The sequence below is a fragment of the Callionymus lyra genome, chromosome 1 (assembly GCF_982586985.1).
Source record: "Callionymus lyra chromosome 1, fCalLyr1.hap1.1, whole genome shotgun sequence".
NCBI classification, from domain to species: Eukaryota; Metazoa; Chordata; class Actinopteri; order Syngnathiformes; family Callionymidae; genus Callionymus; species Callionymus lyra.
The window spans coordinates 34,400,848-34,412,287 of NC_141818.1; the positions used below are offsets into that span (position 1 = coordinate 34,400,848).

The 11,440-nt window shown below is 40.1% G+C and overlaps 1 pseudogene; it reads right to left on the reverse strand.

The window, feature by feature from the left end:
- Positions 1–3,009: 3,009 nt before the first annotated feature.
- On the reverse strand, positions 3,010–8,617 carry LOC148089183 (NACHT, LRR and PYD domains-containing protein 12-like; annotated as a pseudogene).
- Between the last annotated feature and the right edge of the window lie 2,823 nt (positions 8,618–11,440).

Consider the following 11,440-nt stretch of genomic DNA (forward strand, 5'->3'; position numbering starts at 1 on the left):
TGTGAAGGCATACCGTCACAGGAAATCAGCAACTTGCTCATAAAACAAGGAGTTTTATGTTTTAAAGAAATAGTCGTAACAAAGAAAAAAAAAAAAGGTCACTTCGTCGGACTCGCTTTATTTATTTCCCTTCTGTGCAATTATCTTTCACCACTATAGGTCCAGCCACTGCGGAAAGCCTGCTCGGGCAGGAACGATTCTCATTGGAGTCTACACTCTGTGGTGGCCTCCTTAAAACATAAACTTTGCCACAAACTATGTGCATATTCATCGTATTACAAGTAAACAACTACATGAAAGATGCATTTCGAGGAACTCTTTTCACATTCACTAATTGGCTTCTTCTCATTAATGTGATCAAAGTCAAGTAGAACTTTCTCAAATAAATTAAATATTAGATATTACAGAGACTTTCAAAATAGACCCAATATACATCTAGGACGCTTAATAAGTATAAGAGAGGCAATCTTACCGACAGCCTTGTTTGCGAGTCTTTGCTCACTGTACGACTTAATTTCTTGTTCTATTTGCATGAATGTCAGTTTATAGATATAACCTTCAAGCATTGGTTTTGCAGAATAAAATAAATACATTTTTTTTAATCATTTTGCAGATCTGAGTGTAAGTAAAAGGAAAAAATGAACGAAAGAAGGTTCTCGCCGATATAGGAGACACGACAGGATTGCAAAATGTAACTTAAGTTAAACACTGACCCGAATATTAAAGGAAACTAAAGTGTTGATTTAAGTAGATATTGGACTCTATTGTATACTGTATTTGTCTGTTTGTACAAAACTCATTTTCATTAGAAAATGTTCCAACCACCAGCTTCCACCTCCAAGAGACTCATTGTATAAACACAGAGGCGTGTGACTACAGGTGGTTGGAGGTGTGTAGCGATTATATATATCATAATAAACTCTGCTCTCTTAACCTCTCGTTCACCCAGATTTCAGACGGGGGAGAACTTTATAAAGTAATACGTTCCTAATGTTGAGGGATTTATTTACATTAGTTGCCATGTAAAGCAGTCCCTCTGCTTTGATTGCACATCCACAATACGTATATTGAGTGTGTTGGTGACAACAACATGCCGGCAGCAGATGATGCTACAAGTGGGAATGGATACATAATTTCAACAAAATGGTAACGCTTGCCTGTTTTGGTCATCCTTTTTGAGATGTGACCTTGAATTTTGTGTTAATTTTTCCACCATGAAGGCCGTTTGTCTTTAATTCCTGAAATTGTCATCAACAGTTGCTGACATCAGACGGATCTATTCATGTGTGGCAAGAAGAACAGGAAGTTCATTTCAATTCCACCTGACTGCATAAGAACGACTGCTGGCAGGTCAGGGATTGAGAAGAAGCTGATGAAAAAACATCTGCTCCAACTAATGATCTTTTATTTTCTCAGAAAGATTTCTCTCAACTCTTCTGTGATTGGTCAATAATCGAGGTTTTTCGAAGAGCATCATTAATCCTAGAAGTCTCTACCTCCAAGGGACTCTTTGTATAAAGAAAGCGGGGAGTGTTTACAACTGGCTGGAGGTGGAGTGAAGACCATTATTATGTCGTAATGGACTCTGCACTTGTAACCTTTTGTTCGCCAAGATTTCAGACAGGGGAGAACTTTTTAAAGTAGTAATAGTAATAGTAAGACTTCAACATTTGAAACATGTGGGTGAGTCAGGAGAGTTGAGTTTTCAAATTAGTTACCCTTTAAGAATTGACCTGTGTTCGCAGACCAGCATAGTCAAGCCAGCATGTTCCACGCAATGTTGTATTTTGACCGTTTTGAATTAGAGCCCCATAATGTTCAAAAAGGAAAGCCGGATAAGCCAATGCGACACACTCTGAATACAGCTATTGTAATAGCCAATGACTATCTGTCGCTTATCAGACTGCATCATTCAACTTTTACAGCACATAACAGTCCAGGAAGTCCATTAGTAGATCATAGCTGGAATCATGGGCAAAACATTTCACAGAATTTGGATTTATATGATTTATTTTCTACGATGATGATCCTAGCAAACCCCAAAAACGACCATTCATGAGCATTCATCCACAAACACATTTTAGATAGACAACAACAATGATTAGGATTTCTATTGAGTATGTTGATGGTCACCAGAAAAGGCCACATTTGTACTCGGATGCTGCTGACTGGTTCCTGTGAAATCTAAGCAGAAAGGCAATTTGGCAGTGTGTGAAACCTGACATCCAGGCAGTGGGTGAGATGGAAAACGAGCAACATAAAACAAAAGAAACTGACAGGAGTGGAGGTGTGCTGCTCCTCTTCTCACCAGAAAGTGGATCAATACTCTCAACTTTCACACAGGCCTGGTAATGGGCTGCAGAAAGGTCTGTGTTTCAACAGGTGTCTGTTGGACGTTTAAGTGTGATCAGATCTGTCATTTTTCATCTTACCCTGAGTTGCTCTGTTCTGTACCCGCCACTCTTGCCGCTAACAAGAAGATTTGTTTATTAGTTCAATAAAATGGTGAGCGAAGGTCTTCACCTCAGCCTTTTGATTAGACTGTTGAAGTGAGGGTAAGAAAAAAGACAGCAATTCTGCAGGTAAAAGTGAATCTATTGGAAGCGAGTGCTGCCTCCAGCTACCTTTGGGTGTCTTCATAGGGTGGAGTTTAAGTGGTTGCTGCTCTACTGACTCACCTGAAGCCACTCAGTTTTGTCGCAAAGAGAGAAAGCCTTTACAAAGGAAACAGAACTTTTTTTCAAGGTGAATTTTTATTCAAAAGGAAACTTTGTAGGAAACATTTTGTACCATATTTGTTCAATCGCTACATTTAACAGGCACAAAGAAAGAGGCCTTCAACTTAACCCATTTTGATCAATCCTCCTAGTCACTACTTCATCACACATTCATGAATCTCACCGGTAGAATAGGTACTGATATTCGGTATCATAAAGCCACTGCTTCACAGGAGCATCCATAGCTCTTATTAAGTTTGAACTCCCACCATCTAGGATTATGATTGTGGTTTCATCCTTCAAGATCTGAGATCTCTGGAACAGAAACCACATTAACACAGGCCCCACTAGAGCTTATCCAGAAGCCAGGCAGGACTGGCTCAGTGAAGGCACAGTTGAACGTGTGGATGGGGTCCAATGTGTCCCCAGAGACTCCAAAATAGGACAACATCCCTTCTTCCCAGTCCAGATGGACCGCCACCCTGCTTACTTTTAAACTGGTGGATTTATTTGTCGTCTCTTTATTGTGACAAACAGAGAAGTTCATCCGATCCTTTCCACAACGCAGAACCCATGACTCAAGGTTCTTGCCAAGACGACTGTCGTTAGTTTTTCCTCTCCGTTTAATCCCTTTGTAAGTCACTGCCACATTCACATCACCCTCCCAATCCACCTCCCAGTAGCACTTGCCCTTTAGCTCCCTCTCTCCAAGCACCTGGAACCAGTGGTCGAAGCGGTCAACATGATGTTGGTATCTCTGGGAATTAACGCAAGATGTCGCCTTCAGTTTGTCAGGTGAAATGTTAAGCTTTTGCTTCGCTGTGTTTATGTCCAGGGACACTTTGCACCAGTCTGAAGAGGCAAACAGATACACAAGTCAAAGAAAGAAACACATCTTGTGGGTAAAGGTTTAGAGGCAATAAGAGCTTCACACATTAACAATTTGAAATTCCAGAGAGACAGTAGATCAGTTTACTGGTCACAGCTGTGCTTAGAGATAAGCACAAGGGGCGTACCAACATTTTAAAGCTTCCAGTTCAGTCAGTACCAATGTTAGACTGTTCAATGTAATCAGCCCAATCTATAAAACTATTTTTGCGTTCCTCAAATTGTTATTTGACCAAACTTAAATTTGTGTTGTCAAATATGGTTTATTCTCAAGTCATGTTGTGATCTAATGTGTACCTGCACTTTTTTTTTTTTGTTTACAAAAGAACATGCTTTAATTTTTTAACCTTATCTGTTAATTTTCATATCCACTTTGGTTGTATAAGGTTTGAAGTTAATAAAAGTGACATTGAATTTGTATCATGATTTGTTCTAGGTCATTTCTGTAAATTTAAATTAATCTACATTTCAGATTACCCATGTTTTTCCCATATTCACCCCACAGACCGACATCATGTCGTTACCGGTAAATACTGGTAATCATTTTTACTTGTTAAGCCCTGGGCCTGAGCAGCAGACGGAGCAGTCGGTAGCAAACAGGATACCAGGAGAATAGAAAAAGGCAGGAAGTTGAACATGTGTACCCCAAAGAAACACCAGTGAAAAGTCTAGCAAGCCATTTCTACACATGCACTTACACTTCCTTGGTCCATGTCTTATTCTGTGGGGACCGCAGTGTTCCTTCCTGTTGACACAGACAACCATGTGAGCATACAAATCTTTTATTTTTGGGGCTAGTCATGTGGCATTACTTGAATCCAGAATCTTGTGGACCAGCAGCAGGCAGAATGATGGCGATATCTCCTGGGTGGTTATAGCTCAGGTCAAGCTCCTTTAAAAACTTGTTGGTCTCCAAAGCCTCGGCCAAAAACTCACAGCCAGCCTTTGATATCATGCAGCCGGATAATCTGGCCACACAGAAACTTTAGCCAAACCTATTACATTTACTTCATACGTAATGGGTCCAAAGTCACCTGAGGGATTCCAATTTACAGTGTGGACTCCTCAGTCCTTCTGAAAGCAGACGTATTCCTGAATCCTGTAGGTCGTTGTCACTCAGATCAAGTTGGTTTAAACTAGAAGAAACCAGGGTGGATGACAGAGGCTCACAACTTTGGTAGGTCACCTGGCATCCTGACAGCCTAGCAAAGTCACACAAATGATCTGGATTAGTCTTGGACAGCCCATTCACATGTCACACTGTTAGCATGATCTGAATTATCTGGTGTACTTGCACTTAAAGGATCCAGTTTCCCTTTTTTCGTAGTGTTAGTTAAATTGGAAAACTGCGGCTCCCTCATTAAATAAAAAGTTCATAAATTTTGTGTGACCTAACCTGAGTTTCTTCAGTTTGCAGCTTGTGTCCTTCAATCCTTCACAGAGAAGAATGACTGCTGCGTCTTTTAAGATGTTGTGACTCAGGTCCAGTTCACTCAACGTTGACCTCAGCACCGAGGACAGACTCTCGCCGCCGTCGGCCGAGATACCACAGCTCATCAACCTTTACAAATACACATCGAGAATTTACTTGAAGCCCATAATTAGATGCAAATTGCTTTATAAATTGTTTCGGCCACAGTCCAAATTAAATTAGTGGAAAAAGTTTGTTTTTGGGAAATTCGTTGGCTTCATGATGGTTAACCATTATCTGTTGCAACCTCCCATGATATGTGTGTTGGAAATGGTCTGGACCCACCTGAGAATCTTGAGTTTCAGTTTTTTACTTTTAAGTCCATGCAACAACAGACGGACTCCATCATCCTGAAGGTGGTTGAAACTTAAGTCCAACTGAGTCAGAGTGCAAGACTTCAGGGCTACTGATAGCGCTTTACATCCTTCATTGTTCAGTTCACAGTTGGCAAGCCTACAGGAAATATACATTTAGACAAGGAGTCATCTATGATAATGATTAGGTGCTGTGTCACCTGAGCGTCCTCAGTTTTCAGTGTTGGCTTCTCAGGCCTTCACAGATAACTTTGACTCCATCGTTCCCAAAGGGGTTGTTGCTAATGTCCATCTCCTTCAGATTTGAGAACTCCATGCTTAGAGCCACAGACACACATTGGCATGCACGAATATGAAGGTTGCACTTCTCTAAACTGCAGGACCAAGACAAAGTTGTGAGTAAAGGACAGTGAAATGACCTCATGTATATCAGATGGTCAAAGACGGTTGAATACTTACTTAGCAGTCTGTGAAGCATTCAGCACTGGCTGTAGCTTCTTGAGTGTGATTTCAGACGGGAAATATTTTTTCAAATCGAACATTTCCATATTGTCATTTGAGACCAGAATCAAAAAGGGCAGAGTGGACAAGTGTGCATGTGATATCTTCTCTACTTTCTGTGAGCTAAAAAGCAACTGAACCTCTTCTAACAGTGAACTGTCACCAAGCTCACTGAGACAATGAAGCAAATAGACTTTTCTGTTGCTGTCCTTTTTATTGTGAATCTGTGTGGTTATGTAGCTGATGGTTTTCTCTTTATCCATCCCAACCATTTTTCTAATACCCAGAACTTTCTTCAGAAGTCCTTGATTTTTCTCTTCTGATAGACCAAAGAGAAAGCATAGGAACAAGTCCCATCGTCCATTTGGAGAGTCCAGAGCCATCTTCATTGCATCTTTATGGACAGGAAGAATTTTCTCTCCTTTCTTAGGGTTTACCTTTAAAAGCCTGATACCGTCACTATCAAAGCTCTCAAGTACATACAGAGCCGCCAGGAATTCCTGAACCGTCTGGTGTATGAAGGAATAGCTTTTCTCTTCATACAGGCCACAAGCCATCTTATTTGTTTCAAAGCAAAACCCAGAGACGACTGTTTGCTGGTCTTTATCATCCATTTTGATGCCAAAATCTTCAAGGCATTCTTTGTCAAAGGTAAAATTTTCTTTCTCCAATTGGTTGAAAGCAAGTTTTCCCAAGTTCAAGACAAAGTCCTTGTCTGATTTCTGTGGCTTCCTGTTTTTCGTGACTAGGTTTATCAGAAAGTGGATGTACAGTTCAGTCATGGTCATTTGTAAAGAAACATGATCCGAGCCAGTGAGTTTGGACTTGAGTGATGTGGCAGTGAGCCAACTAAACAGCGGTATGCGACACATGACCTTTATGTTTTTCAGAAATTTGGATCTGAGATGCTCAAGAATCTTCTCGGCCAGCCCATCACCTTCAATGGTCTTACAGAAATATTCTGAAATCTGCTTTTCAGAGAAGCCGTGTATTTGAGTCACCCTGTTAAAAAGGTTATCAGGGATCTTACTGGCAGCCGTTGGTCTGCTTGTGACCCAGATCTTGGAATGGCTAAGCAGATTGCCTGTCAAGAGGTTAGAGAGGATGACACCAATAGTTGTTTTCATCTCCATATCGGAACAAGGTTCCTCGCTCTTACACTTTATAGGAAACCGACTCTCATTTGAGCCATCAAACACAAACAAAATGTCAGCCTTCTTGTAGTCTGCTGGACTCAGGTCTTTGACCCCTTCGAAACACCTGTCTATGAGCTCCTTTAGACTCAATTCCTTCTCTAGGAAGTGGTTCAGCTCTCTGAAGGAGAATGGGAGAAGCAGCTGAATGCTATTGTTAGCTACCCCACTGGCCCAATCATAAGTAAACTTCTGCACTGCTACAGACTTTCCAACCCCAGCAATACCCTTCATGAGTACCCTTTGAGGCGGATCTTGCTCTCCAGATGAGGAACTGAAAATATCGCTGAGATTGATCGGCAGGCCCTCAAACGGCTGATCTTCTATTTCGAATGTCTCACCGTCCTGCAGGGTTTTCTCCTCAACCACTGTGATCGAAAGATCTGTATAGATATCTGATAGTTTTTTACGATTAGTTGGTACCACTAGTTGGTATTGTTTGCTTGTCAGGAACGTCTTTAGATCCTTGACACACTGGTGAAGTTGATCTGAAAGGAGAGGTATTGAATAAGAATGGTTATAAATTGCTTGGTCCAATAGTGGTTCATGTTTCACAGTCCAAATCTCGCTAGTTTGTCTGAACCCCTCTCTGGCCTGCTTCCTGGTTGATTTAGCTCCCTATCATTACAGCACATGTCTTTAGAAAAAAACGAGGTGACTCAGTCACAGCTTTACAATGAAAGTACAATCATGAAGACAGTAAGTAGTAATGTTAATAAAGGTAGTGTTAATTATATTAGTATTATAGGTGAAACATTCACGGAAGTAGCAAAAAAAAAAATTGGTATCCATACTGTAGTATTGGTAGTTATAGTAGGTGTGGTAGTACTACTACGTGCAGGAGTACTACTCATAGTAGTAATTGTCATGTCACTAACAGGAAATACTAGTATATACGCTCTGAGTCAAGGTACTGTGTGCAGGTATAGAAATATAATTATAAACATTGAAGCTGAGTTGATTTCAAAAACCTGAACCACGGATTTTCCAGTTAAGCCAGTTTCAGGGCATAATTATGATTCTTAAATTGAGGTTATGGGAGTGAATACAGGCTCACTTGTCAGTCAAGTCAACACGCCCCTTTTCATACAAATCTACGAAAACTATTTAACAGGACTATGAAAAATGTAATCTAAAAAAAGAATCACCTTTTACCAATCCTTGACTTTGTGTCTGATGTCCCCCTGAAATTGAGAATACATAATTGAAACATGAATAAACGGAAGACTAAGTGATATGTAAGGTTCTTACCAATGATGACATTCGTGACCATATCCCCCCCTACATTGACGCCTTGCATGATGGGATTCACGGCAACACCATGGTCCACGTGGCAATCTTTTGAAGAGACATTGTCTATTTGTAACATAACTTTCCACTCATAATATTACGTCTACTCAACTGAGCACCCTTGCATGTGTGGATGTGTAATGGATAAATAAGCCAAAAGTATTAGTCATAGACCAAAGTAAATTGTCGCTAGATAAACTCACCCGAGCGAGCGGTTGTCGACCCACTTGGAGCATTTGCCATCTCGATGTTTTAGTACCCAACAAACTGCTAATCCATTTCATCAGCTAGAACTGATAGTTACTGTATAGTGACTAACCAGGAAGTGAGGTGGAACAATGGAGCCTGGTGCCAGGAGAGGGCGTGAATGAAGAAAAAATTTGTTTAAGACGTCATCATCAGCTTTTGTAGGAGTGATACATATATTATCAGTAGAACTGGTGATATAAAAAGTAGTTAACTTTGAGACATATGGCTTTTAGAAAAAAAAAGTCTCAGATTAGATCTAATACGAGTCACGTTCACCTAAAAACTCCAGAGAAATCTCTTGTTTCAAGGTATTGAATAGAATGAGAAAAACATACATGTTTAGTTTCTTAAAACATTATTCTTGTTTAAAAAACTATCGTAAAATGTTTCTTATCCCAGGGGGGGAACAATATACAAAAAAACCGTACTTAGTTTTTGTCTTAATATCTAAAAATAGGATCCTTTCCCGGACTTGTATTCAAGTCTAAAAAAAATGTATACCTAATAGATTTTTGTTTCTGCGGTGTCAGGTAAGGTCAATGCCCGTTCAGTAGTAGCACTTGCTGTGGTACTGTTTGACTATTATAATTCTCTCTAGTTATTGTTGTAGTGGCATTAGTAGTGTAAAAGGTTGTAGTTGTAGTATAAAAGTATTTTTATTTAGTTGATGTAGTAACCCATATTTGTATAAAAAAAACAATGATGTATTAAAAGTAGGACTAAAGAGGGTAATTGAAAGTAGTAGAAAAAGTAGTATAAGTTGAAAACTATGGCAGTCCTACTTTTTGCTTTTCGGGTGGATGGAGCACCATAATTCAAGGTGACATTTTTACAAATACAGTATATTCTTATGTTGTCATGTTATTTAAATCTTTCTAAATATGTAACCCTTCATGCAACTTGTACAAATCAATGATACATTTTCTTCTTTCTTCAAGAGCCATGCACTCGATTTAAATATCAAATCAAACACTTGTTCAGGTTGGTGAGATCAGAGACTTTTGTGTCAACAGTCACCGCGTCGCCTGACATATGATGATGATTTTATCTATTTATGAAGCACAGAGTCGTTACACAGGAACAAGGATATTAAAATGTAATAATTGCTCTCGGAAGTCATTTCAAGAAAATGAATTCATTATATTTCAACAAAGAGCTCACTCTGAGATCCTGATAGATTGAGCCTTCGAAAGATCAATCTTATCTTCCCAGTGTCATGACTTTCCAAACCTGTCACAGCTCTTACCAAACAATTCCTGATTCCTGTGTGCGTTAAAACTGGGAAACAATCGATCCCTCTAACGCCACCTAAGGGGTATCAGATCAGGAATGAAGCGAAATGTTAATGCAGCTGTAAAAGGATGATTAAAGATGCTATATTTGGTGATGCTATTTCCGGATTAGAGGAGTTTCTTTTCCATCAGATTAGGACAGCAACGTTCAGAACTTGAAGCGGATTTTAGAATAATCAGGCGGGAGTGGAGGGCTAGTGGTGACAGAAAGCGCTGACATCTCCACAGTGTGACTGCCAAAAGGATATTGAACAGGTTCCAAAGAAGGAGGTGAACCGAAGTGAATCATTTTGCTCATTAAAAGGCTGTAGACTTGTGATGAATGTCGTCCGTCCATCCGTCATTCACAGAGGTCGGGTTCGTGGGGTGGGTGAGATGTCTGCCACAGACTGTTGTCCCATTTGGAACACCTCTGCAGCAAAACCCTCAGACCCCAGACCTTTGAACTGACCTCTCTCGATGTTGAGGAGCAGAGAGTTTTAATCTTTTCAGCCAATTTATCTTGTTATTTTTCACCACCCAACCTTCATGATCATAGGTGAACGAAGGACAGCGCTATGAATCAAACAGAATATCCATAATTACACTGCCCAAGATGACACTGGGAATAAGGAGGAGGTCAATCCAAGGGTTTGCATTTTGGCCCTTGTTTCACCGCAACAAAACAGTCCTCTTTCCTTCTTGATCCATCCCATAAGTTGGAAGCAGTGTCATGTCATATCGGAGGGTGGTGGACACGGGGCATTTTTCTTCCGGTGTGGTATTTCAAGACTTGGGAAGTTGTGGGGCTGACACATCACATGAACTGTGCCTTGTGGTCCAGGTCGATCCAGAATTACTGCAAAACATGATTTGTCCGATAACTCATGATTAATGTGTTTATGTAACTTCTCATTACGACCACACAGGTGTGTCAATACATTCGATGTTTGAGATCGCACTGTTTGTACGGTTCAATACGTCACAGCCGTGTGTTCCATCGGGAAGACGAGATTGAAAGTGAAACATTGCGATTATTGGAAAAATTATTTTTGATCAGAGAAAGCAGTTTCAGAGGGTCACTGATACACAAACATTTGTCTCTGAATTCATCCTTCAGTGATTATATGGTACGTGTTTGGTGATTTGAGAGATTCTTAGAACCAACAGTAAGTGATCTTTGCAATATGTGTCTTTTGCAACTAGTAACATATCCAATCATAGAAGCGCAGATTCCATTGAAGATATCACTGGACACACAAGCCTACCTGCATCAATATACAGGATATCATGGTTATTATGATATCCTCAAGTTTGACGAGACGGCCTTGAGATAGGATATTATTGGGTAGAGCAGTTTGTGTGTAGTGCTGTGTCTGGGATATGGATTATTAATACAAGTCTGATATATTTCTACACAAAAAATGATTGACACCCAGTGAAGAGCTGTCAGGACATAGATGACACCACTCATGATGCTTTCTGAATTGTTTTAGAAAATCCACAGGTAGGCCAGGAAGGATGCGAACACACACAAACACACACA